Source organism: Sus scrofa, chromosome 13 (assembly GCF_054392235.1).
Source record: "Sus scrofa isolate SSC_HxYL_T2T_F1_AM1 chromosome 13, Sscrofa_HxYL_maternal_Yorkshire_Landrace_v2.0, whole genome shotgun sequence".
In the NCBI taxonomy this organism is placed as follows: Eukaryota; Metazoa; Chordata; class Mammalia; order Artiodactyla; family Suidae; genus Sus; species Sus scrofa.
The window spans coordinates 207,415,074-207,442,346 of record NC_139395.1 but is presented as its reverse complement, the minus strand read 5'-3'; the positions used below and the strand labels follow the sequence as shown (position 1 = coordinate 207,442,346).

The following is a 27,273-nucleotide window of genomic DNA, read 5'->3' as shown; positions in this document are numbered from 1 at the left end:
TTTAGTATTTCCCCAGGGAAGAGGACAGGATGAAAGCCTGGATAAAGTCATGGTTCTGATAGAAAAGAAGGAAGAGGAGGTCCTACTGTGATGCAGTGGGTTAAGAATCCAACTTCAGAGAGTTCCTTTTGTAGCTCAACGGGTTAAGAACCTGACTAGTATCCATGAGGATATGAGTTTGATACCTGGCTTTTCTCAGTGAGTTAAGGATCTGATGTCACAAGCTGTGGCATAGGTTGCAGATGCAGCTCGGATCTGGTTTTGCTGTGGCTGTGGTGTAGGCTGACTGCTGAAACTTTGATTTAGCCCTTAACCTGGGAACTTCTACATGCTTCAGGTGCTGACCTTAAAAAAAAAGAATCCATCTGCAGTGGCTTGGGTCACTGAGGAGGCACAGGTTCAATCCTCAGCCCAACGCAGTGGGTTAAAGGATCCATTGTTGCCACAGCTGCGGCATAGGTCACAGCTGCATCTTGGATTCATTCTCTAGCCAGGGAACTTCCATATGCTATGAGTGCAGCCATAAAATTAAAAAATAATAATTAAAAAAGAAAAGAAGAAAGAGTTGTTGGATAGGTAGTCAACAGTATCTATGACAAATACCTAACACTCATTTTAATGCTTTAATAAAATCAGTAAACACTATTTGCATTTTAAGATCTTAGAGGACCAAAAATATGCTGTGAATAATTCTTGAAATAATAAAAAGCTTTACCTTATTAGGAAAAAATGTAGTGAAGCAACCTCAGAAACACGGTTATTCAAATCAAATTCAAAGATCTTAAATCACAGGAATGTGGTAATTTAATTTTCTACCCAAGCTAAAGGAAAATTTATGAGACAGGTATAATGTGGTGTGTTGTGGACTGCTGGAATCTGAACAAGTTGTCTTACTTGATTTTCCCATTTTGATATGTTTTTCTTCCTATTCCCACTTATCCCTTTTCTTTAAATTCCTATTAGATTTTTTCTTTTTCAAAATAAGGGCACATTAATAACATAGTAGACCTCATTTTCTATTCCTCCCTAATGACATTAGCAGAGGTCCTCTAAGGTGATTGATGTTAAGATAGAGTCCAAGGAAAATGATGTGTTTGAAAGACCATGGCCTGACCCTTGTGATAATATTGTATTCAAGATACTGCATCTATTTGGCAATTATACTTTGTAGACAAAAATGAAAGCTATTGTTTTGATAGGTATTAATTTTGATTGTGTTCAGATTTGCACTTGTAATTAAAAATTCATAGATGAACATCCATTCAAGTGACAATGATTAGAAATTAAATAACATTACTTTGTATCAATTCATAGAAATTAAATGACATTAATTTGTATCAATCAATAACATCACTTATGTATACATAAGGCATGCATGTCACTTTCTTTGTTCAAAGTGCCTTATTTTTACTAAACGACTCTTTCGTTTATCTCCTTAAAAGCCTTAATTTGACTCAGCATAATCAGAATATGTTTATAGTTTTTCTTCTAAATCATTCTTATGGTAGATTCATATTATAGCTAAATTCAAAAGTGCTATGACTTATTAAATGCTACATTATTTGTTCATGATTTTCATGAAATTGAGGAAGAGGAGAGAGAAAGGAATACCTCTAACTGTGGAGTTGGTCCTTATTAAAATCTAAAAAGTACTCATATTTGACAATGGGCAAAGTTTTCACTGGAGCAGAAAACTATGCACTTTGGTCCAATTTATATTTATTTTTAGAATAGCAGTGTAGCCCTAACTATCCTTCTGAATAGAATTTGTTTAATCCACAGAAGTAATAATTATATTATTATTATTATCTTTATTTTTCTCAAACTGTTTCCTCCGACTTTATTTTCCTCTTCACTTTCCTCAAAATCAAGCTGCCTCTATGTCTTTGTATTTGCTGCTCCTTCTTGTTGTTGTTTATATCCCAGATGAATTGGCACCTCCTTAGAGGTCATTCTTGGCCATCCACCCTCAAGGAAACGCACCCCCAGCAGTTATCCCATAACCCAGCTCCAAGTTTCCATACTTGAGATTATTCATAACACTCAGAAATTCTCCAGTTTATGTATTCGTTTATTTCTGCTTCTCCAGCTAAAGTGTAATGCACTTAAAGAAAGGACTTTGTCTTATTTGCTGCTGCTCTTCAGTGCCTAAAACAGTGTTTGTCACATAATAGATGCTCAATTAATATTGTTGAATAAATAAATGAATTTAGATTTTTTTCCAGCGAGATGGTATGTTTTGTGTCTTTGATATACCATGTATTTATGGCTAAATCATGTCGGACAAGAGCTCCCTTTCTGCCCCATTTCTTCCTTCTAGGTGGGTTTAGTTTTTGTGGAATTTGTGCTCTACTTCTGAACCTTCTCTTTTATATGTTTTATTTTATTTGTTTTAATTTTATCGGAGTATAGTTGACTTAAAATGCTGTGTTAGTTTCAGGTGTACAGGAAATACATGTACATATATCCATGCTTTTTCAGATTCTTTTCCCATATAGGTTGCTACAGACTATCGAGTAGATTTCCCTGTGCTAAACAGTAGGTCTTTGTTGATTATCTATTTTGTATATATTAGTCCACACTAATATATGTTAATCCTAACCTCCTAATTTATCCCTCTTCCTGCATTTCCCCTTTGGTAACCACAAATTTGATTTGAAATCTTTGAGTCTGTTTCTGTGCTGTAAATAAGTTCTTTCGTGTAATTTAAAATAAGCTTTTCTTTTAATCTTCGTTAAATTATGTGACTTTGAAGTGAGAAGGGAAAGGCAAGGAAATATTGCTGCTACTAGCTTGGAAACACAAGCAGATTGAACCCATCTGACTGGTACCCAGGTCTCCTGACTCACCAGGATGTGGAGAAGGAAATGCCCCTGTTGGAAAATGCCAGGGTTCAGAGACAAGAGACAGGCATTCCAGTCCTTGTCCTGCCACCAACCTACATCACTGCGGTAAGTTCTTCAAGCTCTGTGGATGTCACAATCATAATTTGGGAGGTCACGTTTGAATTAAATAATCTCAAAAGTCTTTCCTACCTTTAAGAGTTCTGTGCGCCTTTGATTCATCAGTTCAACTCAGTCATCCACTCAGCAAATATTGAATACCTTCCTGTGCAAGGTACTGTGTTGGATGCTAGAAATACAATTAAGGGTGGCCCTGCCTTCAGGGAGCTTACAGATTAAAGGCAGGGGCAGACAATTATAAATGACCACATGGCTTTATTCCTGGGATGAAATAGGTATCTCTGTGGACCAGAACAATTCACATTTCACATCCTTTTTGCCATAGAACCTTCTCTGATAGAATTAGATTTTCAGGATCTTCCTATTGGAAAGAAGTAAATCTCTTCATTTAAAAAATTATTTACATACAGAAAGTTTGCTTGAGCATTTTTGTGATATCCCAACATGGAGTGTATTATTGTTAAGTTATTGTTATAAATTTTCAAGTTCATAACCCCCCCTTACCTTTGCCTTTAGAGGGGAGGTACATAGAAGAAAAGTATAAAATGCTGTTAAGGTGTCCATGCTGATAAATTCATCCTTGAATATAAATTTGCATTCTAAACTGGTTGTTAAGTTCTCAGCCTCATGGAAGCATATGTTCATTAATATTCAAGAATAACTGTCTTCTGTAAATATCTTCTGTCCAGCTTCAAGGAACTTAGTAGAATAGAAGGGAGTACCATCTCTCTTTTTCAGTTACTCCCTCTTATTCTTGCCTTAAAAGCCTGTATGTTTTCTGGGCACTTCCCAGTGCATCCTGTGCCTGAGTGAAAAGGAGATGCAGAGTCTTTGTGTGGATGTTTGCCATCAGCATGGGGTATATGTGCAAACATCTGTGGTGTCTATTCACTCTATGTGGGAGCTGTGCTGTGTGGGCTTCTGCATCCCCCCACCCCCACATCAATCCTCACTCCTGGGGTAATTTTATAGGTAATGAAGCCTCCATTTTCTGTAACTCCAAGGTACAGTGAACCACAGGGAGCTGGGGCTGACTGGCCTCTCAGAATTTCTCTTATCCTACCTTATCCTCATGCCCCTGGGCTTGCCCTAGCCCATCTCCAGAATCCTGTGTACCTTCTTCATTCTCTTCCAAGTTCTCTTGCAGAGAAAATAGAGTGCTGCATAGTATTTCAGAGCCACCCTCTATGGAAAGTAGTATTTTCCAAAGAAGGCTGCTAGAGTATCTCTCCCCTCATATTTTTCTTCAGTGTGAATGATTGACTCCCTCATATCATGAAGAGAAGGCGCTTTCTACCTTCTTGGATCTGGGCTCGCATAAGTATCTTACTTGAACAATAGAATGAATTAGTAGGGATATTCTGGAGCATCGGAGGCTACTTCATAAGAAATCTTGGAGCTGCTGCCTGCAAAGATTGCTTTTAGACAACTAGTTCTTATCAGATCTCTCACACCCAAACCAATGTAGTGAAAAGCCCAAGTCACATGGAGAGGCTACATGCAGGTGTTCTTGCTGATGGTCTCATTGAGGCCCAAGCTGACACTCAGTATCAAGTCCTAGCCATATGAGTGAGTAATTTTGCACTCCTGGCCTATGACCCTTCAGAGTTCTCCAGATCCACCTGCTAACTGGCGGATACTGCATGAGAAATACCTAGTAAGACTATCCAGTTGAACTTATTCAACTGATAGAACTGTGGAGATAACATAATGTTATTTTAAGCCATTAAGTTTTGAGCTAGTTTGTTACACACTGATAACTTGTGGAAGCACCTTCAAATGTTATGAGAGAGTCTGTTGGGTCAGGCTTTTGGAGGAAGAAGAAAAAGTTCAATATTCCTTTTATTCCCCCCACCCCCACAACCCAGGAAGGGATTGAGAAAGAGGCAATAATGCGACCTAGCAATCCCTCTCCTGGGAATATATTCAGATGAAACTATAATTGAAAAAGATACATGCACTCCTTTGTTGATTGCAGTACTATTCACAATAGCTAAGACATGGAAACAATCTAAATGTTCATTGACAGATGAAGGGATTAAGAAGATACAGTATATATATCCAATGGAATATTAGCCATAAAAAGAATGAAATGATGCCATTTGAAGCAACATGGATGGACCTAGAGGTTATCATATTAAATGAAGTCAGTCATAAAGAGAAAGATAAACGCAAGATACCATGTACATGTGGTAACTAAAATATGACGCAAATTAACTTATTACAAAACAGAAACATACAGACATAGAGAACAGATCTGTGGTTGCCTAGGGGAGTTGGGAGAGGAATGAACTGGGAGTTTGGGGTTAGCAGATGCAAATGATTATATGTAGGATGAATAAACAACAAGTTCGTACTGTATAACACAGGATCTATAGTCAACATCTTGTGATAAACCATAATGGAAAAGAATATGAAAAAGAATGTATATATATGTATAACTGAATCACTTTGCTACACAGCAGAAATTAATACCACATTGTATATTCTATACTAGAATAAAATAAATAAAAAAGACGGAGGCAATAGCCTCCTCTTGTTTTCCTCCTCCTCCCTTTAGTCTTCTATGGAGGAAGCGGGGTGGATGGGACATGGTGTATGCTTGAATGAATCACCCAGCTCACTATTTATGGGGTATCTATCAGGACATCCAGCTTTCTCTGGGGTGAAGGGAAGGTGTGGGATGGAGAACATCTAATTTTTGCTTGACAGTCATCCGTAGGCTACCCATATTATAATGATATAGACAGCAAACCTCCATAAATATACACTGAATTTTTTTTCTTGAGATAAGAAAAATGTATTTTATTAAGACACAATCAATTATCCTTTGGTTTAGAAAATCTCAGCTTTAATGTGAATAAGAATCACCTAGGAAATTGGTTTAAAAATTCTGAATTCTGTCTCTATCCTTTAGAAAATCTGACTTTATAGGACCATAATGGGACCCAGGGATTTGCCTTGTGAAAAGAAGTAGCAAAGAAAAAAAAAAAAGGAGTTCCTGTGTGGCTCAGTGGGTTAAGGCTCTGATGTAGCCACAAACTGTGGCATAGGTTGCAGATGCAGCTTGGAACCCATGTTGCTGTGGCTGTAGCATAGGCTGTAGCTACAGCTCTGATTATACCCCTGGACCAGAAACTTCCATATGCTGCAGGCATAGCTGTATAATGTAAAAAAAAAAAAAGTAGCTCAGGTGATTTTATGTAGACTTTCCGGGGAGAACACCACAAAAAACTCTTTTTGATCCCTTCTTCTTTGGCATTCCTATTGAATTTTCTGAATCCCTAAATGTCTCTGAAATGTTTTAAGTTATTTTTACCTCATGTAAGGCAGCCTCTAATTGAACAAGGTCTTGGACAAAAATTGACTGTGAGATAACTGGAAAGAATGGAAATATATTTAGAGAAGAAGGAATTCATTAGAAATTGGAGGCTAACTGAAGATAGACTGAACTCATAGAATATTAAGAAAGAGAAGTTTTATGTGAGACCCTCCCTAAACTAATTTCCAGTGTAGCCTTGTTGGGGCATGTAGTCCGTAAAAGAGCAGCTGCAGCATGGAAAACTGGAAAAGGAGTCTGGCAGGAAAGTGTGCCCTGTCTCCAGCACTCCCAAGGGGAGAAAGAGTAGATTACCTGTCTGGCCTCATAGACTCCCTTCTCAGGCTTCCACAGAAGGAGAGGACTTCATAGCATCTTTGATGAGGACACTCCCTCCCCAAAGCTATGCACCTTCAATTCCATTCCCATAACTCACCAAGGAGCCTTCAGATCTGTGGTTTGGTTCCCTGAAGCCAAGTCTCCAGGACCATAGCAGTGACCTCAACCTGGAGAGGCTTTTGAGCTCAAATGCCAGTCACTCATCACGTTAGTGAAATTATGGAGCGAGGCAATGTTTGTACCTTTTGGAGGAACTGAAAATTAGATTTCCAGTATTTTGTATTGCTTGGTCATCATATCCACCAGAATAAATTAGGGAGTCACTATGAAATGATTATTATTTTTTTTCCTTTTTCTTTCTAGGGCTGCACCTGTGGCATATGAAATTTCCCAGGTTGGGGGGCAAATTGGAGCTACAGCCAGGTCCTTAACCCACTGAGTGAAGCCAGGGATTGAACCCGCATCCTCGTGAATAGTAGTTGGGTTCTTAACCTGCTAAGCCACAAGAGGAATCTCTGAAAAAATTGTAAACATGAGGAGTTGATTCACCTAAATAATTATGGAATTTAATTTTCACACAAAAAATTAAGTTGTTTAGGCCCCTGGAAAGTAAATCATGATTTAAAACTTTCTTCTGTGATTTCCTCAGTCCTTAGCTTATTCCACCCAGGAAAATAGAGAAACATAAGCAGGGGAAAAGAGCAATGATTTCTGTGGCTTAGACTTGCGATTGGCTAGATTTTACCAAATCAATTTCCACTGATTCCTGGGCATGCATTTCCTAGCTTTCTTTGCAGTGAGCAAAAAGGGTGTGGGGGCATCTGCTTGAACTGGTAGTAGTGGAGGCTGGAGGTAAGTGCTGTGCTATGTACCATTTCAAGGCTTGGCCAGTGCAACCTTCTCACATGCAGTCTCCCTTCACTGGCTTTGGCCCTATCACTGGCTTAATACAGAGAATGAGAAGCTGGGGAGGATGGTGCTATCCAGATGGCAGGAGACTGCATCCCTGAATGACTGCTTTGACCAAAGCCCCTCTGCTGACCCCATTGGATTGTGAGGTGAGAAAGTAATAATCTCTTATGTGTTTATCGACTCCAATTTTGGGCTAGTTTTAGCATTTGGCAGATTCTGGTACAGTCTGATGTAGTCTGATATAGATGACCTATTTACTCATATACTGGGGACCTGATCTTTCCAACTTCATATTTCTTTGAGCACCAACAGGAAGGCTTGAGTCCCCTGTGTATCCACTTCTGGAATTCACATTCTCTGGGCACATTTGGCTATGATGTGGCAGATGCACTAGAATTTTTTCTGGGAGAGATTTATCTCCAGAGGCAGAGATTTAGGAAGATAAAGCTGGCATGATAACAAAGCAATGGTTGTGGGAGGGAAGAGCTTGCTCTGAATATAGCTTACTGTTTGGTTTTGGATTCATCCCTGGCCCAGAGCCAGCTGCCTGGATCTTGGGAGAGAAAGGCTTGGTAATAAAATCTGAAGGAGTTGTGTAACCTGTTTTTGCTTCGCTTGTGTGTGAAAACCACTACATTTATTTTACTAAGTTAGTCTCAGTTTTTATCCATCTGGGTTTGTAGGATTTTCAAACTTGGTCATGTTTTGGTGATTGTTCATCTGCCCTAAGTGGACAATTAAGGGACGTTTTTACAACAACCAAGAGGCTTTTCCAACTTAGAAAAGTCTTCAAATCACAGATCAGATGTCACCTCCTCCAGGAAGCCTGATGGGTTAGAGGTCTCTCTTTTTTCTCTGATTCATATCCTATCATTGTGCTTAAGACTTTAAGCATACCCCAGAAGTAGACTGAGTGTCTTGAGGGCAAGATTTTATCTTATCTTTCTTGTATTCCCACTACCTAACAGGTTGCCTGCCTGTTGAATAAATGCCTGTTTTATGTCTCAGGACTGTAAAGATAAAGCATGGCAGAAAATAGCACTCAAAGCTTGTGGCTTCTTTTTTGGCTTTTAGAGATCAGTGAAAAAATTGGTGGCTTTTAATCAAATCATTTCTATGTCTCCAAATTCTATTTCTCTCTTACGTGGGGAGTTCTAATTGGTAAGGATGGTACTGATACACAAACAAATTAGATCAAGAACACAGAGGATTTTTTTCTACTCATAATAATTACAATACTTCTTACATTAAAATGCTTCAAGCTAAAAGACTTGAGGGTAAAATTGGTGTCTTTCTTGTTTTAAAGGTTGAACCTACAGTTGATGGGTTCACCTAACTTGGCTATCCAGACAAATTCTACAATGTTTTACAGGGACCTGCTGTACAGCACAGGGAACTCTACTTAATATTTTGTGATAACCTCTATGGGAAAAGAATCTGAAAAAGAGGAGTTCCTGTTGTGGCTCAGCAGAAACAAGTCTGACTAGTACCCATAAGGATGAAGGTTCCATCCCTGGTCTTGCTCAGTGGGTTAAGGATCTGGCATTGCCATGAGCTGTGGACATGGCTTGGATCCCAGGTTGCTGTGGCTGTGCCATAGGCCAGCAGCTACAGGTCCAATTTGACTCTTGGCCTGGGAACTTCCATATGCTGCAGGTAAGGCCCTAAAAAGCCAAAAAAAGAATCTGAAAAAGAATGGATATGTGTGTATATATAACTGAATCATTTTGTTGTACAGCAAAAATTAACACAACATTGTAGCTCAACTATACTTCAATAAAATTTTAGTTCACTCCTACCCAGCTATTCAAACCCTCTTGGTGGAAAGCTTGACTGCTTTCAACATTTATGAGTAGTGAATGCAAACTTTGAAAGTCCTTCGCTAACCTCAGGCAGTGAGGCGTTTGAATGCATGAGAGGAGATGGGTGGTGGCCAGATGAAAAGCATTACCCTGATTATGAGGGGATTCTCAAGTCTTTTGAGAGTTCGACACTAAGATTCAGTTTAAAAAAAACAAACAAAAAAACCAACCTTATTTTATTTTATTTTTTTTTAGAGCCACACCTGTAGCATATGGAAGTTCCCAGGCTAGGGGTCCACTTGGTACTGCAGCTGCTGGTCTTTGGCATAGCCACAGCAACAATGGATCCATGCTGCATCTGTGACCTAGATCACAGCTCATGGCAACACCGGATCCTTAACCCACTGAGTGAGGTCAGGGATCAAACCCGAATCTTCATGGGTACCTTCATGTTACTGCCAAGCCATAATGGGAACGCCCTAGAAAAAACTTTAATTTTATCTCTCTTTCTGGTAAGTGCTATGGCAAATATCCTCTATTGTATCAATGAATAACTATTTATATATCAAAACAATCTGTTAATCTCTTTGATTCATTGTGTCTCAAAAGTCATGCAAATGATAACCTATGAACACATCAATGAGAATGAAGGTGGGAGAGAAGAGAGAATCCAGAGAAAACAAAAGCAATGAAAAGCTCTCAAAATCACCACCCTAATACCATAAAACATGAGCAAGATAAACCCACGACACACATACCCACTTTGCCCACAAAATTGTGGCAAGGCTGAGTCAGTGTGTATACAGAACAAGATATGAATATTCTGCTTGGAAATCCAATCTGAAAACAAAGGGAGGAAATGACTTAGTGGGAGATTTGCTCATGAACTACTCTGTGGATTCTGAGCACAGCAACCCGGGTTCAGCTACCTGGAGATACTACTGACTTCCGCTTGAGAAATCACTGGATAACCATTATGCTATATTTTTAAAGTCTGTTTAGGTTTTCAGACTCACAAACTTGTAAAAAGTTATGGTTACCGAAGGGGACAGATGAGGGGATGGGAGGGATGGACTTGGCATTTGGGGTTGGCATATATGCACTGAGGCATATGGAATGATTGGCCAAAGGGGACCTGCTGTATAGCACAGAGAACTGTATCCAGTACTCTGTGATAATCTATGTGGGGAAAGAGTCAGAGCGAATGGATATGTGTATATGTACGACTGGGTCACTTTGTCGTCCAGCAGAAATGATCATAACCTTGTAAATAAACGATACTTCCATAAAACTTAAAAAAAAAAAGTCTGTTTAGGATTTCAAGTTGGTGGGACATCTGTCATGTGGCTTCTAAACAGAATGATCTCAGTAGTTATTTTGGAAATTGTGAAATTCTAGCAGTTTTGAAAATGCTGATTGTAAGTGATGCTATACTAGGGATTTGGGTAAAAGTGACAGAGTCATACTTTGTCCTACTTACAAATGGGGCGGTGCTCATTTGGATAGAGCACATATAATTGAATAAAATGATGAAGCCAAAATCAGATTGGGCAGCAAGATACATAGATTATCACTAAAATGAAATCGTTTTCTCCATTCCAATATAGATTTAACTCAGGAGGAAAGTGAGGTCCTCCTTTTGATTTTTTCCCTGAGTTTCTCTGAACTTGGACAGGTCACACTTGCCAAGTGACAACAGTGGGCATATGGAGGTATGGGTTGAGGAGGTGGGGACCGGTCATTTGCAATCAGACAGGCATGCTCTGGCAAGATGGTTTTATGGAAATAGGGGTAAAAGCAAGAAAATAATGTGGGGCTGGAAGGAAAGCCAAATTGAGTGTTGTTACACAGAAAGTCATGGTGTCCGTTTCTTTCCATTTTCAGTTCAGACACCAATCAGTAAGTTGCTAGTTCTACAAAAGAGAACAAAGTAGAACTCCTGCCTTACTTAGAGAAACATGGGATGGGCATATGCAGAAAGCTGTCCTCAGAATAGCTGAAGAATAGTATCTGGTTTTGAGCAAGCACAGCAAGACACCCTTCTCAGAGCAAGTGCTAAAATGGTAAACAATGAGCCATTAGGAGTGGATGTTATGGAAGCAGTGTCCCCACTTGCTGAGGATAATAGATGTCACCAGGAAAGCCCTTTTTTTTTTTGGTCTTTTTAAGGCTGCACCCATGGCATGTGGAGGTTCTCAGGCTAGCAGTCAAATCGAAGCTGTAGTCACTGGCCTACACCATGGCCATAGTAACGCCAGATCCGAGCTGGGTTTGCAACCTACACCACAGCTCATGGCAACACCAGATCCTTGACCTACTGAGTGAGGCCAGCGATTGAACCTGTGTCCTCATGGACGCTACTCAGATTCATTTCTGCTGAGCCACAAGAGGAACTCCCCCAAAGTCCATTTTTTTAAAAAAGAAAATATTTAAGAAAGCTTCTGAATGAAGGAACTGCAACCAGTGTAGACAAGTGTAGAAAAAAGCAGTGCGGATAAGGGTCTCCACTAGTTTCTTTAGTGGAACAAGCCCTTTGGTAAAGTAACGCAACATGGTGATCTAGGCTGTGCTGTCCAATGCGGAAACCACCATAAAATGGGGCTAGTTAACATTAACCTAATTAAAATGACATAAAACAAAACATTCTGTTCCTTGGGCACATTCACCATATCAAGGCTGCGGTTACCACATATGTTCAGGGCTATCAGTACCAGAATCAGTACTGGACAGCACAGACAGACCAGTGCCACTATTGTGAAAAGTTCTCCTGGACAGCTCCGGAAGAGCCTTGTCTTGGGGACCTGGGATTGAATTTGGAATCCGCATCTTGGTAATGGTCTGGTCTCGTTTCCTCATATTTAAAATAGGGTGAGATAATAGTAACTGCCTCCTGGAGTTGTTAGGTGGGTGAAATAAATTTTTATTTATTTATTTATTTATTTATTTAAATAGGTGTGAAGAACCATGCCATGCCGGACACAGAGTAAGTGCAATATCAATCATTTAAAAATGTATGGGGGTCTATTGCCTATATTCTAAAGTTTGTGTGCACTTAGGCTTCTATGACTTTTTAGTAATGATGATATCAACATTAATTGCTCACTTGCTCCTTGTGGGCAGAGTGCTTTACCTGCTTTGTTTGATTGAAGTGCCATTAAAATCTGAGGAGGAAGAACCTCTTACTATTATTTAATAGTGGAGTATACCGAACTCATGATCACTCAGCTAAAGTATGGTTTTTGAACTCAGCTGGCTTGGAAGTGCTAAAGTATTTTCCAGACTCCAAAGTCTATGCTGGATCATCTTTTGTTCTGCAAACTCAAATCAATACACGTTAATTCTGCCTTTCATTCTGAGTTAAAGAAATGCCTCAGCGATAACTTATGTAACAATGACAGCTGACCATCATACAGTACTTAATATATGCCACTCACTGATCTAGGAAGTTTACATGCAAGAAGTTAATCCCCTTGATAATTTTGAGATAGACACCATTATTATCCTATTTGGTATCTGGGAAAATTTGGTTCATTATTATTGTCTAAGTTCACATAGCCAGCTAGTCACACAACGAGCCCACTGGGACTCAAATCTTATTTTTAATGAGTTTTTTTCATAGTCACTATGCCTCCTGCCTAGATTTTCAGTACCCTGTGCAGGAGTACCAGTGGGACACTGCCTGGCCAGTGAAAAGTAGATACTGATGCTCTAAATGGACAAAACCAAGTAACTTCACTGAATAGCAACTGAACTACTTAAGGCTATTTCAGTCCTGCATACTCTGCGTGCATATCCTGACTCGCCCTTTCCCTGGGGAAAATAGGGAGAAAAGGACATACATGGAAATGTACTGTTAGCTGCTGCACCAAATTTGGCAAGGACCGTGGATCCCAGCGCAGCCTCCCGGCAGAGGTGCACTCCCCTGCTGGCAAGTGCCTGTGCTTTCAAGCTCTGATCCACAAGATCCCCTGCACTCCGTGCACATGTCCCTGTCTCTCTCTGCATCAGGTTCTTCTCTGTGACAAAAGAAAAAATGATGCCTTTTGGAGATTACGTCTAAGCAGAGACCCTCACTCTGCTTGCAGGTCTTAAAATACCTTTCAATGAAAGAAAGCATTCTGAATCAGAGGATATGACATCCTCATTTGCATGATTCAGCGTGGCAGTGACGCCACAGGCAGTCATTGAGAAGGAGTTCCCGAACATGGAAACACTGAACAATTAAATGGGGATTGTGTTTGGCACCAAACGGGCTGACTTATATAATTGAAGCCCATTCCATTGGCCCCAGCACAGGAAGCCCGTGGCTATCAGGATCTCACAGGAGATGATTCTTGTTACTTCCCCAGCGTCTTCCTGGAGTGGGGGGCTGAGAGCAGACCATTTTCTGATTCAGATAGAAGTTTCTGGACTTCTTACTAGAGCTCTCAGTGTTTAGATTTATCTGTAGCTTTCTTGGGAAAGGCTTGGAGAATATTCTTGTTCTGTTAGAATGGGAATTAGTAACTTGGTAGCCAGGTACAGGGAAACAAACAAACAAACCTTGAGGGCATCTTATAAACCCCTGGAAGTTGCATGCAGAAGGTTGTTTTTGTGTTTTGGGAAAATAACCCACAGATGCCATCATATTCTCAAGGGGGTCTCTGGCCTCTAAAATGTTAGAACTCTGTTCCCATCATGACACAGTTTTGGGATCACAAAGAAAACTTTATTACATATTATAGTGAAGTAGGATTTAAAATCTGGACCACTGGTGAAGAGCAGAATCCATTGCAAGCAGCATCGTCATTTCTCTCTCTCTCTCTCTCTCTCTCTATATATATATATATATATATAAACCCCTCAAAGTTCTCCTCCTAAGAATGTGGGTGTGACTGTCACATCATTCTTAACACATAATGGCCCATTTAGAAGTCTTCTTGTTATATCTCTTCTCCCTAAAAAACTTGCCATGATTTTAAGGAGAGTTGCTCTGTGTGCTTTTAAAGCAACTTTCCACCTAATAGGAGCTTAAAGTCTTGGATATGGATTTTCAATAGTAAATGATGTCCTTTTAAGATGAGGCATTGAGCGACCTGTAATCAGAATCCAGCTCTGCTCACCTGCTCTGCGAGGTCATGTCCACGGCTACTAGGAGGCTTGTTGACAATGAAGGGCTGCATTCCTAACCTCTAGAGACCAGCCTCTCTCTCTTTGCACACAGGTTCACACTTGCTTCTCTTCAGGTTACGTGACACAAACGGTCCACCTAGAGAGGTACCTGCCCCCACAATGCTGTCCAATTGAGTGAGCATATCCTGATTAGAGTTTGGTTTCTGGTGTTAGAGTAACACTGTGGATTTCCAAAAATATGTCCAATCAGGTGTCAATCATGGAATGGGACCCTGACTAAAAAAATGTCTTTTGTAAGGTAATGACAATGGAAATAAACCAACTATTGAATGGGCACACCTGCTTCTACTTTTTTCCCTCATCCCACTGTTCAGCTCCACTGCTGTCTTTCCTATGATGATGCATCAAGGAGGTATGTACTGCCAAGAAATCACTGATTTTGGCTTTGTGTTAGCTACTGTCACTGGCTAAACACAAGCTGTACAGCAAGTATTGGAAGAGAGTTAGAAGAAGGTATCCTGCTGAAGTTTTATATAAACATAATATCCCTTCCCTGTAAGCCAAAATTTTCAAGAGCAAAGAGTTCCATTTCTACTTTACTGTGGGGACAGAAAAAGAGCCTTTCTAATGTTGACATCAACAAAATGCATTTTGCTACTGCTTGCTAAAACTTTTTCTTACACAGAAATTTTAGATCCCGCGAGAGTTGGGAAATAAAGCAAAATCTCTTACACTGTTACTGAGTTGGTTCCTAAGCTCTCCTGTTTAGTCATTCAGTATTTTTTTTAACGAGATTAAAAAAATTAGATTAGAATGTAAGAATATCTTCTTTCAACTACAATTTTTCTGCCACACAGAATCTCTCTCTCTCGTTATTCATCAAGAACTTCATGTGACATAATAAAAATCTCATTTAGAAACCCTACTCATTTTTCAATCAAGCTAGGAGCTTGTTAGAAATTCTGATTCTTGGGCTCCAGAACCAGAATCTGCATTTCAGCAAGATTCTCAAGGGGTTTGGAAAGTACATTCAAGTCTGAAAAACACTGATTTAGGGTGATAGTTCCCAAGTTCAGATAATTGTCCTGATCACCTGTGTGTAGAGCTCTTAAAAATACTGCAGAGATTCTGTTAGTAGGTTTTTATTCATCTCACTCTTTGGTTTAAAACACTTTCTCTTTTACTTCAGTACAGCATCCTGACTAGTGATCACAGCAAGCTGGCTGCTTTCAGACTGTAGCTGTTTCTCAAGGATTCCAATTTTTTTTGACATACCATTGACTTGCTTTGCAGAGCCTCTTCTCTTTGTTCCTAAACCTACTATTGACACAGTGTAGATAATATAAACTGATAAATTATGACTGAGGAAAGCGTGATAAGGTTTGTGTATTATTGTATGTGGACAAGGAAACCGTGAATCCAAAAAAAAAAAAAAGTTACAATCTAAAGGCTTATGTTGAGACTTCCTTCCAAATGTCAAGTTCTTGGTCTACTTCAAAAACACTGAAACCAGAAATTGTACACCTTGTCTTGTGGATGTGGAATATGCGGGAAAGATGGCTTTACTCTTCAATCAGGAGACGTATATGAGAAAAAAATCTTGACATCACAAGCATGGCAAATGGCTCTGTTTAGATATTTTAGTTTCATATAAACTATTCTAACATAAAGATGTACACATGCCGTATCTTCTGATTCCTTGATTTCTGCAAATTTTCTGTTGAACAAATTGAATGCCAGCTATGATTTTTGTCTGGTAAGAGGATTTTTATTACGCATATTCCTGGATCTCATCCCAGACCACTGGATTAGGGTGGGGCTTGGAATATGTATTTTTGAAAAGATCTGGCAATCAGTTAGGCTTGGAAATTATTGAATTAGAGAATTCTGACTAACCAACAACTTACAGAAGTAGGAAAAATTCAACAGGTTTAGATATTTTAAAAATGTTACTAGTCCATTTACTAAAGCATTTCCAGGACTTTAATAATAATAAAAAACTTCAACGGATTCCACAGATAATATTTTGGATATTGTCTACATTTCCTGATATGAAGTTTCTCAAGTTTTCCTGGGACTGGACCAGATGGACCCTCTGACACTGTCCATCTATAAACCAGGAAGAGGGAGAGCTTGGATCGTGGTCAAATTTTTCCCATGTCAATTTCAGAGTATTTAAATCTTCTGCACTCTGACCCCACTGACAATGGTCAGGATGGAACACACTTTTAGTGGCTTCCTATTTCCTGATTCACTGGTAAACTGACATAGGAAACTGAGGACAGGCAAGTGATTTTGGGGAGAGACTAAGCTCTATTGATTCTCTCTGAACCTGTGGACTCAGTTTGTCCTTTGGTCCTCCCTTATTTGGCTTGCCTGCTCACTAATATGCCTTCCAGACACTTGAGGAAGTGGATGCTGGTGGGTCATTGATTTCTGGAAAAATAAATATCCTCAGATGACAGGAAGGAGAAAATGAGATTATCAACTGCCTCTTAAATTAGAGAAGACAACTACAGTTATTCCTGGATTAGATTTGAGTCTTGTCTTTAAATCTTTAAGAATGTTTTAAATGAGCCATTTTCTGCACCTGTCACACAGCTTGCAGCTTCTCTGTGTAGCTCTAATATTTGACTATCAGACACACAATTGATGTCTACTAGCAGTTTTGCTTACCTTAGGACACTTCTGAAAATTCACATTCTGGGGAATCCCCGTTGTGATTCAGTGGGTCACAAACATAACTGGTATCCATGAGGATGCAGATTCAATCCCTGGCCTCTCTCAGTGGGTTAAAGATCTGGCACTGCTGTGAGCTGTGTTGTAGGTTGCAGACATACCTTGGATCCCGCATTGCTGTGGCTATGGCTTAGGCAGGCAGCTGTAGCTCCTATTTTACCCCTAGCCTTGGAACTTCCATATGCTGCAAGTGCTGCCCTGAAAAAAAGCAAGGGAAAAAAAAAAAAAAAAAAAAAGCAAAAAAAGGAAAGAAATTCACATTCTGGATATTTTGAGTGAGAAATGCTATGATTGAGTTTAATTGTCAGGGTCCAGGTTAAAATATCTGCTTGATGTGGAGGTGACTACTTGATAATAATGGACCCAGGTACACTTATTTATAACACAAGCCATATCATGGTGACTTCACCCTTCGCCCAGAATTTGGCTATCTCTTTACAATTTACCACCCATCTCTTCCTCTCTAATTACCAGCGAGATTGGAGAGAAAGAGCCCAAATCTGAGCACCCTAAATGCATCAAATATCTCTGAGAAGCGATCCACCGAGACTCAGGTGACTTCTGTGGTTTCTCATGATAAGACACTGTTTCCCAGACTTGCCCGATCTTTAAAGTCATTGTGTGTGAGGTGGGATGAGGGAGGGCTGTGCCTAAATACAGGGACCGCAGGCCTTCTTTCCAGAGATTTCCACACTCCAGATCTGTTGTGGGAGGAAACAGCTGATTCTTATAAATACGCAAGTTTGGAATCACTGCTTTAATGCGCTAGGATTTTTTTCATTCTGGCGTCTTATGGGTGCTCAATAGACGAGTGATGGTGGTGAACACACCTAACATCAGAATATCAGGGTGAGGGGTGTTAAACATTTCTTGTGATTCTGAAAATGTGAATGGCAGTATATAATGCTTGCATGTTCTTTTTCTTTCTTTCCTGTTTTTAGGCCCACCTCTGCAGCATATAGAGGTTCCCAGACTAAAGGTCTAATTGGAGCTGCGGCTGCCAGCCTACACCACAGCCACTCCACATCTGAGCTGTGTCTGTGACCTACACCACAGCTTGCGGCAAAGCTGGATCCTCGACCCAATGAGCAAGGCCAGGGATGGAATGTGAAACCTCATGGTTCCTAGTGGGATTCATTTCCTCTGTGCCACGATGGGAACTCCATAATGCTTGCATATTCTAAGTAGCAGGACTGTTGGAGATTATTCTGCAGAAATTTTTATCTCCTCTAGACTCATAAGAATACTATAGGACTCCAAACTGGTCTTATTAATAATATGGTAACAACAAACAATTCTTTTAAAAAATAATCCTTGACTTTTTATTGTATCCCTATATAGGCATACATTATTATAAGAACCATTTTTTCCCCCCACAATTGGCAATCTTCCCATCATTATCTAGTTTCAGTATTTCCTCTCTGTGAATCCTCTGAGACCATCAGCAATAGTTAAACCCTTACAATAATTACAAGCGACCACATCAGTAGTTATACCCTTTGTCACAAATCAAGGGACCATGTGTATATATATCTATTTTTGGAGTCTTTATTTTATCCTATTTTTTTATTTGTCTCTCCTTGAAGAATACCACACTATCTTAATAACTACTACACTGTAATGAATTTTGATATCTGAAAATATAAATTCTCAAACTGTGTAATCATTCTTCAGGACTGATGGTGTCTTACTTTTCTTCTTCTTTTTTTTTTTTAAGGGAGCTATCTTTGGTCTGTTGCATCTACAGATACTTTTTAGAACTAGCTTATCCCTCCCGTTATGGTGGGTTTACGTATAAAATGTCCCCTTTTCATAGGCTTCCAGGAGTTCTCCTTCACATCAATTTTCAGACACTGCGACTTGTAACCCCTACAATAAGCAATTCTTAACTCACAGTGGTTGTGAATATCCATTAATATCATGTTAGCCTTGAAACTATGAAATGAAAACTTTTTTTGTATTTTAAAACGTAAATACCATTAAGTTAGCATGTCAGATAAAAAGTCAGCTTCTCATACTCTGTGTGCCCGTGTGTGTGTGTGTGTGTGTGTGTGTGTGTGTGTGTCTAGATATATAGATACGCTAGGTACAGGAAATTTATGGACTATACTTAATTTTAGCATTTTAGACTGTTCAAAACTGTTCGATGGAAGAGAGATCACAAATCATTAATGATTCATTTTATACATCGTTTCCTGACACTGAAATTTCGGGAGGCTAAAATGATATAGTTATTGTTGGAACATGGATAAGAATTGTTATTGTAAATGGTCTGTTAAGGGCACATTTTTACTTTAAATCAGCTTTATAAAAGTATGATTTACATGCTACGAAATGCACACATTTGAAGCGTAAAGCTCAATGAGTTTTGACACATGTGTAATCACCGTCTTCATCAAACTAGGAAACTTTTCCACAGCATCAGAAATTTCTCTTATGCTCCTTTGCAGTCTATTACCTGCACTCTCAGCTCCAAGAATTGCTGCTCGAATCTCTATCATTGTAGATGAATTTTGCCTGTTTTAGGATCTCATATAAATGAAATCACATAATATGTGCTCTTTTGTGCTTGTTATTTTATTCAGCATAATGCTGCTGAGATTGACTGGTGTTGCTGCACTTTTTAGGAGTTTGTTTTCATTGCTGAGCAGTATTTTATTAAATGAATATACCACACTTGGCTTACCCACTCATGTCTTGTATATTTGGGTTATTTTGTAGTTTTTAGTTATTATGAATAAAGCTAGAATCATTCACATACAGGAATTCCTATGGATATATATTTTCACTTCTTTTAACTACCTAGGAGTAGAATTTTGGGGTTACATATTATGTCAATGAATAATTTGAACTGGTCTATCATTGTGTTCAAAAACTTGAGATGTATTTGACAATTAAGGCTTGTATATATTTAAAGTGTACAATTTGGTAAAGATACATATTTTGAAATCATTTCCACATTCAAGCTAGTTAATATATCCATCATCTTAGATAGACATCACTACCTATTCCCCCCTGATGACTAGTGATCTTGAGCATCTTTTCATGTGCTTGCTGGTCACTTGTCTTCTTTTTCTTATTCAAATCTTTTGCCCATTTCTTTTTTGAATGGTTTATCTGATTATTATGAAGCTGTAAGAGTTCTTTATAGTATTTATTATTTAAGCCTTTTTTGAATTTATATATTATAAATATTTGCTTCTGGTCCATGACTTTCCTTACTATTTTCTTAATAGTGAATTATCCAATTTTTTTTTTTTTTGGTCTTTTGCCTTTTTTAGGGTAGCACCCATGGCATATGGGGTTCCCATGATAGAGGTCCAATCGGAGCTACAGCTGATGGCCTACACCACAACCACACCACTGCCAGATCCGAGCTGTGTCTGTGACCTACACCACAGCTCACGGCAATGCTGGATCCTTAACCCACTGAGTGAGGCCACAGATGAAACCCACAAACTCATGGTTCCTAGTCGGATTGGTTTCTGCTGTGCCATGATGAGAACTCCCAAATATTTTAAAAGTATCTATTTTAGGTGCTCTGTTGACTTAGCAATATTTCTTTTTATTAATTTGTAGTAGGTACTCTATGCCTAAAACTTTCCAAAGTCTATTTCAAATCAATGATGTACTACTTCACATGTCACAGTTGCTAGTCAACACTACTTCTCATTGCAATAGACTTACCATAGGATAATTCTGCTATCCGTTGTGCTATTTTGTGGTACTTTCTACTTCTCAATAAAAAGTTCACCTTTGTCTGCTATTATTTTTGCTTTAAATAGTTGTCTTTTAAGGAAATTACAACAATCAACAAAAAAGTCTTTCATATTTACTCAAGTTTTTAAAAATCTTTTATATATATATGTATATATATATATATATATATATATACATATATATATGTTTTTTCTACTGTACAGCATGGTGGCCCAGTTACACTTACAGATATACACTCTTTTTTCTCACATTACATGTTCCATCATAAGTGACTAGGCAGAGTTCACAGTGCTACAAAGCAGGATCCCATTGCTAATCCATCCTGAAGGCAACATTCTGCATCTATTTACCCCAAGCTCCCAGTACCTCCCAGTCCCTCTCCTTCCCCCTTGACAACCACAAGTCTATTCTCCAAGTCCATGATTTTCTTTTTTGTGGAAAGTTTCCTTTGTGACATATATTATATTCCAGATATAAGTGATGTCATATGGTATTTGTCTTTCTTTTTCTGACTTACTTCACTCAGTATGAAAGTCTCTAGTTCCATCCATATTGCTGCAAATGGCATTATTTAATTCTTTTTTTATGGCTGAGTAGTATTCCTTTGTGTATATATACCACATCTTCCTTCCAATCATCTGTTGATGGACATTTGTGCTGTTTCCATGTCTTGGCTATTGTGAATGAACATATGGGTACATGTGTCTTTTTTAAGGAGAGTTTTGCCTGGGTACATGCCAAGAGTGGGATTGCTGGCTCAAAAGACCCAGAATTGCCAAAGCAATTCTGAGGAACAAAAACCAAGCAGGAGGTATAACTCTCCCAGACTTCAGGCAATATTACAAAGTCACAGTCATCAACACAGTGTGGTACTGGTACCAAGACAGACAGACAGACCAATGGAACAGAATAGACACCCCAGAAATAAACCCAGACACCTATGGTCAATTAATCTTTGACAAAGGAGGCAAGAACATAAAATGGGGAAAAGACAGTCTTTTCAGCAAGTACTGCTGGGAAAACTAGACAGCTACATGCAAATCAATGAAACTAGAACACATCCTCATGCCATGCACCAAAATAAACTCAAAATGGCTTCAAGACTTAAATATCAAGCACCTGAAAGAATGCTCAGCATCCCTGATTATTAGAGAAATGCAAATCAAAACTACCATGAGATACCACCTCACACTAGTCAGAATGGCCATCATTAATAAGTCCACAAATAGCAAATGCTGGAGGGGGTGTGAAGAAAAGAGAACCCCCCCCCCTTAACTGTTGGTGGGAATGTAAGCTGGTACAACCACTATGGAAAATAGTATGGAGGCACCTTAGAAAACTATACATAGAACTACCATATTTACTCAATTTTTAAAAACTATGTCTAGTGGCCTTCAGTTTGTGTAGATTTAAGTAATCTGTCTGATATTTTTTTTCCCCTCTGTGGATTGAAGAACACCCTTTGACATTTCATTTAATGCAGATCTAGTGTTGACAATTTGCTCAAGTTTTTTTAATCTTGAAAGGCCTTTTTGGGTTCTTGCTTTTAAAAGATATATTCAGTGGATATACTTACCTTGTAGTTAGGCTTCCTGTGCTGTTTATTCCTCTGGTGTAAATCCATGTTCCCATTTGGTGTCAATTTATCTCTACTGGAAGAACATTTCTTTTAGTAATGGCCTCTTGGTGATGAATTACTTAGGCCTTTGTATCTCTGAATACATCTTTATTTATTTATTTTTTATTTTTTGCTTTTTAGGCCCACATATCGAAGTTCCCAGGCTAGAGGTTGAATTGGAGCTGTAACTACTGACCTATGCCACAGCCATAGCAATGAAGGTTCTGAGCCATGTCTGCAACCTACACCAGAGCTCACAGCAATGCAAGATCTTCAATCCACTGAGTGAGGCCAGGGATTGAACCTGCATCTCATGGATACTAGTCAGATTTGTCACCTGCTGAGCCACAGTGGGAACTCCTGAACACATCTTTATTTAGCCATCTTTTTTTTTTTTTTTCTATTTCTTGGGCCGCTCCCATGGCATATGGGAGGTTCCCAGGCTAGGGGTCGAATTGGAGCTATAGCCACCGGCCTATGCCAGAGCCACAGCAACGTGGGATCCGAGCCGCGTCTGCAACCTACACCACAGCTCACGGCAATGCCGGATCGTTAACCCACTGAGCAAGGTCAGGGACCGAACCTGCAACCTCATGGTTCCTAGTCAGATTCATTAACCACTGCGCCACAACAGGAACTCCCCTAGTCATCTTTTTTGAAGGATATTTTTTATAAGTATGGAAGTGTAGGTTGACAATTTTTTCTTTCAGTATTGTGAAGTTATTTCTGTTTACTCTTCCTACTTATGAGAAGAAATCTGGTATTATTTTTATTTTGGTTCCTCTATAAGTGATTTTTCTTTTCCATCTGGTTGCTTTTTAAAAATTTTTTAATGTTGCTGGTTTTGAGCAATGTGATTATGATATACCTTGGTGTAGTTTTTTTTTTTTTTTTTTTTTTTGATCTGTCAGTTAAATTTGGAAAAAAACTTGGCCATTCACTCTTTAAATATATATATATTTTCTATCTTCCTCTCATTCTCTTTTACTTCTCGGTCTCCAGTTTCACATATATGAGGCTACCTGAAGTTTTCCTTCAGCTCACCAATGTTATTTTTTTTTTTTTGATTTGTTTTCTGTGTTTCACCGTGTTAGTTTCTATTAGTATGTCTCTAGCTTTACTAATATTTTGCACCTGTAATGTCAAATTTGCTGTTAATTGTAAACCATACTTTGTTTCTTTCTTTTTTCTTTTTTATAAATTAATTAATTTTATTACATTTATATTTGTACAACAGTCATCACAACAGATTTTATAGCATTTCCATCCCAAATCCTCAGTGTATTCCCCCACCCCTCAAACTGTCTCATTTGGAAACCATAAGTTTTTCAAAGTCTGTGAGTCATTAGCTGCTCTGCGAAGAAGTTCATTGTGTCCTTTATTTATGTATGTATTTATGTGTTTATTTATTTTTGTCTTTTGAGCTTTAAGGGCCACACCTGCAGCACATGGGGGGTCCCAGGCTAGGGGTCTAATTGGAGCTGTAGCTGTCGGCCTACCAGAGCCACAGCAATGCCAGATCTGAGCCATGTCTGTGACCTACACCACAGTTTATGGCAATGCCAGATCCTTAACCCACTGAGTCCAGGGATTGAACCTGCAATGTCATCGTTCCCAGTCGGATTTGTTTCTGCTGCACCATGATAGGAACTCTGATTGTGTCCTTTTTAGATTTCACATGTAAGTGATAGCATTTGATGTTAGTGTTTCATTGTTTGACTGACCTCACTTAGAACGATAATTTCTAGGTCCATCCATGTTGCTACAAATGACGTTATTTTATTCTTTTTAATGGCTGAGTAATATTCCATTGTGTATATGTACCACATCTTCTTTATCCACTCCTCTGTCGATGGACATTTAGGTTGTTTCCATGCCTTGGCTATTGAAAACAGTGCTGCAATGAACATTGGAGTACATGTGTCTTTGCAAGTCATGGTTTTCTCTGGGTAGATGCCCAGGAGTGGGATTGCTGGATCTAATGGTAGTTCTATTTTTAGTTTTCTGAGGAATCGCCATACTGTTTTCCACAGTGGTTGCACCAATTTATATTCCAACCAACAGTGTAATAGGGTTCCTTTTTCTCCACACCCTCTCTAGCACTTATTGTTTGTAGACTTTTTGAGGATGGCCATTCTGGCTGGTGTAAGGTGGTACCTCATAGTGATTTTGATGTTCATTTCTCTAATAATGAGTGATGTTGAACATCTTTTCATGTGTTTTTTGGCCATCTGTATGTCTTTGGAGAATTGTCTGTTTAGATCTTCTTCCCATTTTTTGATGGGGTTGTTTGTTTTTTGATATTGAGCAGTAGGAGGTGTTTATAAATTTTTGAGATTAATCCCTTGTCAGTCAATTCATGTAAACCATACTTCGATGTGTGAACTGTCTGCTTTGGTCTCCTTACATCCTCATCTCTGTGTTCTAAACTCATAGTCTGATGGTCTCTGCCTATGTTTCTGCTCACTGTGACATGATCTAGAACAATCTCTCAAGGCAGTAAGTTGGGGGTGTTTCATGCTGATAATTTCTATTAGTACGTCTCTAGCTTTACTAATTTTTTGTACCTGTAATGTCAAATTTGCTGTTAATTGTAAACCATACTTTGTTTCTTTCTTTTTTTTTTTAAATTACTCAATGAATTTATTACATTTATAGTTGTACAAACGATCTTTCATTTCTCATCTCTCATCACCTGAGAACCAGTTCTTAAAAAAACTGTCATTTTACATATTTTTCTGTTTTTAGCTGTCTCAGATGGGAACATGAATTGGTCCTTACTATTCTATCTTTGGTCGAAGTGGAAATCTCTTAAGGGTTTTTTCATGTTTCTTTTTCATTTTCACCATTTAAAGCTATTTATATGTTTATTTGTAATTATAAATAATAATAATAAAATCTTTTATTTGTACAGTACTTCAAAGTTTATGTGATATTTTCAGCCTCTAAAAATTTAATAATCATGGTATAATTATATTTGCTTGACAAATAAAGTAACAGAATTTCAATTTTGTTTGAACTTCAATTTTATCACAAGCAAAATGAATGAATCAGATTGAAATATATTTAAACAGATACTACATGTTATAATAGTTTAAAAAAATCTTCCAAAAGTATGTTTTTATTGCTGGCCTTGTTTTAATATGAGTTCCACAAGTATCTGTTAAGAGCCACCCTCTTTAGGAATAGCCAAATTTTTTCTTTGTAAAAAATCCTGGAATAGTCCTTTTCCTGAATTAAACATTATTTTTGAAACAACTCAGCTTTGCAAAAAAAAAAAAAAATCTTAACTTTTTGTTTTTCAGTCTAAGGATTTTTCTTATTTTTTACAGATGTATTGTCAGGGCTCCGTGGTGATATCACTGTTCTTTCATTTGATTTTAGTAAATTGGGTAAATGACTTAGTAAATATCCTTAAAAAATGCTAAGGCCCATTTTAATAATTAACCCAAATATGATAAGTACAAAAAGCTTAGACCCTGGCTTTCTTCCCCAGTTCAGCTGACTCCTGGCACTTTGGGTTTATTCTGCTTAGTTCAGCAGAAGCCCATACTTACCACAGTGTTTGGTCCATAGTTGGCCTCTTTGGTCCTTGGCGTAGTTGCATGGAATCTGGGCCATTGTGAGTGTGCCAGGTGCAGACAGCCCACACTCCATCTTGATAGTTGAATTGGTATATCGGGCTTTCTGCCTTGGGTTCCTAGTCCTTATGGGGTCCTATTCCAGACTCTAGCCCATTGAGTTAGGAAACTGATAGCATTCCCATCTCTTTCCAGTGTGCTTCTCTGGAGCCTTTAGATTCCAAATAACCGTAGTCACTTGTTAGGAGATTGATACAAAATAGACCATTGTCTTAGAATGGGGTGGCACCAGATATATAATTTTGAGAATGGTCACTGCCTTGAAAAACTGTGGCCACCCTTCTTTTACTAGATTGGCATTACCTTTGGATGTCAGAAGCAAACAGACCCTATATCCTCTTTTTCGTCTGTGCTCTTTTATCTGTTATTTTAGACAGGAAAGGAAGAATGTGACTTCTCATATCTTATAGAGAAAAGGGATTTAGACTGTGTCAAATAGCAAATTTTATAGGTAAGATGATAGGATATTTTAATGGACACAAGAGGCTACTTCACTGGGGAAGTCAGAATTCCTGTAGTTTACTTTAACATTCCTTCTTTAAAATCCTGGGTAAAATCCTAATGAAACTTTTTCTTAGAACTTTTGGTTTTATATAAACTAAAAATAAACACTTGTTGTCATTGTTTATTTCCTTTCAGAAAAATGATCACACATTTTAGTTAATACAGTTAACAGACATGAATTAAAATAGTTTGTTGGTAAGACAATAACTTTTTCTGTTTCACAGACTTCTAGTTTTCCTTGCTTATGTGTCTGAAACTGCTGGCGTTTGCTTGGCACCGCAAGTTGGCATTAGAATTTAAGAGACATTTCCTTAGATTTACTGAGTCATATGGTGTTTATCTCAGATTATAGTTTGTGGGAATCATAGTTCCTTAGTGTTCTATCGATTTGTGTGTTATCCTTAATCTTTAGCAACCCAAACCAGAATTAAAACCATATTGCTTTAATAGGAACATTAATTATTGTTGACAATGGAGACGAAGAAAGGAAAGCACTGAATCAATGGTTCTTCTATTCAGCCCTTTTACAATGACGACAGTCTATCCACACAGTTTTTTAAAGGACTCTGAGACAAAGTATAATAAAAAAGAGAAGGGATAAAAT

General features: G+C 38.4%; 1 long non-coding RNA gene across 5 annotated transcripts in view; it reads left to right on the top strand.

The window, feature by feature from the left end:
- Window positions 1-27,273, top strand: part of LOC106505844 (uncharacterized) — a 458,785-nt gene that overhangs the window by 172,256 nt on the left and 259,256 nt on the right. Inside the window, exons 9-11 of one of the 5 annotated variants that reach the window (XR_014825112.1) lie at window positions 2,756-2,951; window positions 7,575-7,679; window positions 8,906-15,882. The exons of the other annotated variants lie outside the window; for them this stretch is intronic. This is a non-coding gene — a long non-coding RNA (uncharacterized LOC106505844). Of the gene's footprint in view, window positions 1-2,755; window positions 2,952-7,574; window positions 7,680-8,905; window positions 15,883-27,273 lie in introns of those variants that run through there. 5 annotated transcript variants of the gene reach the window in all.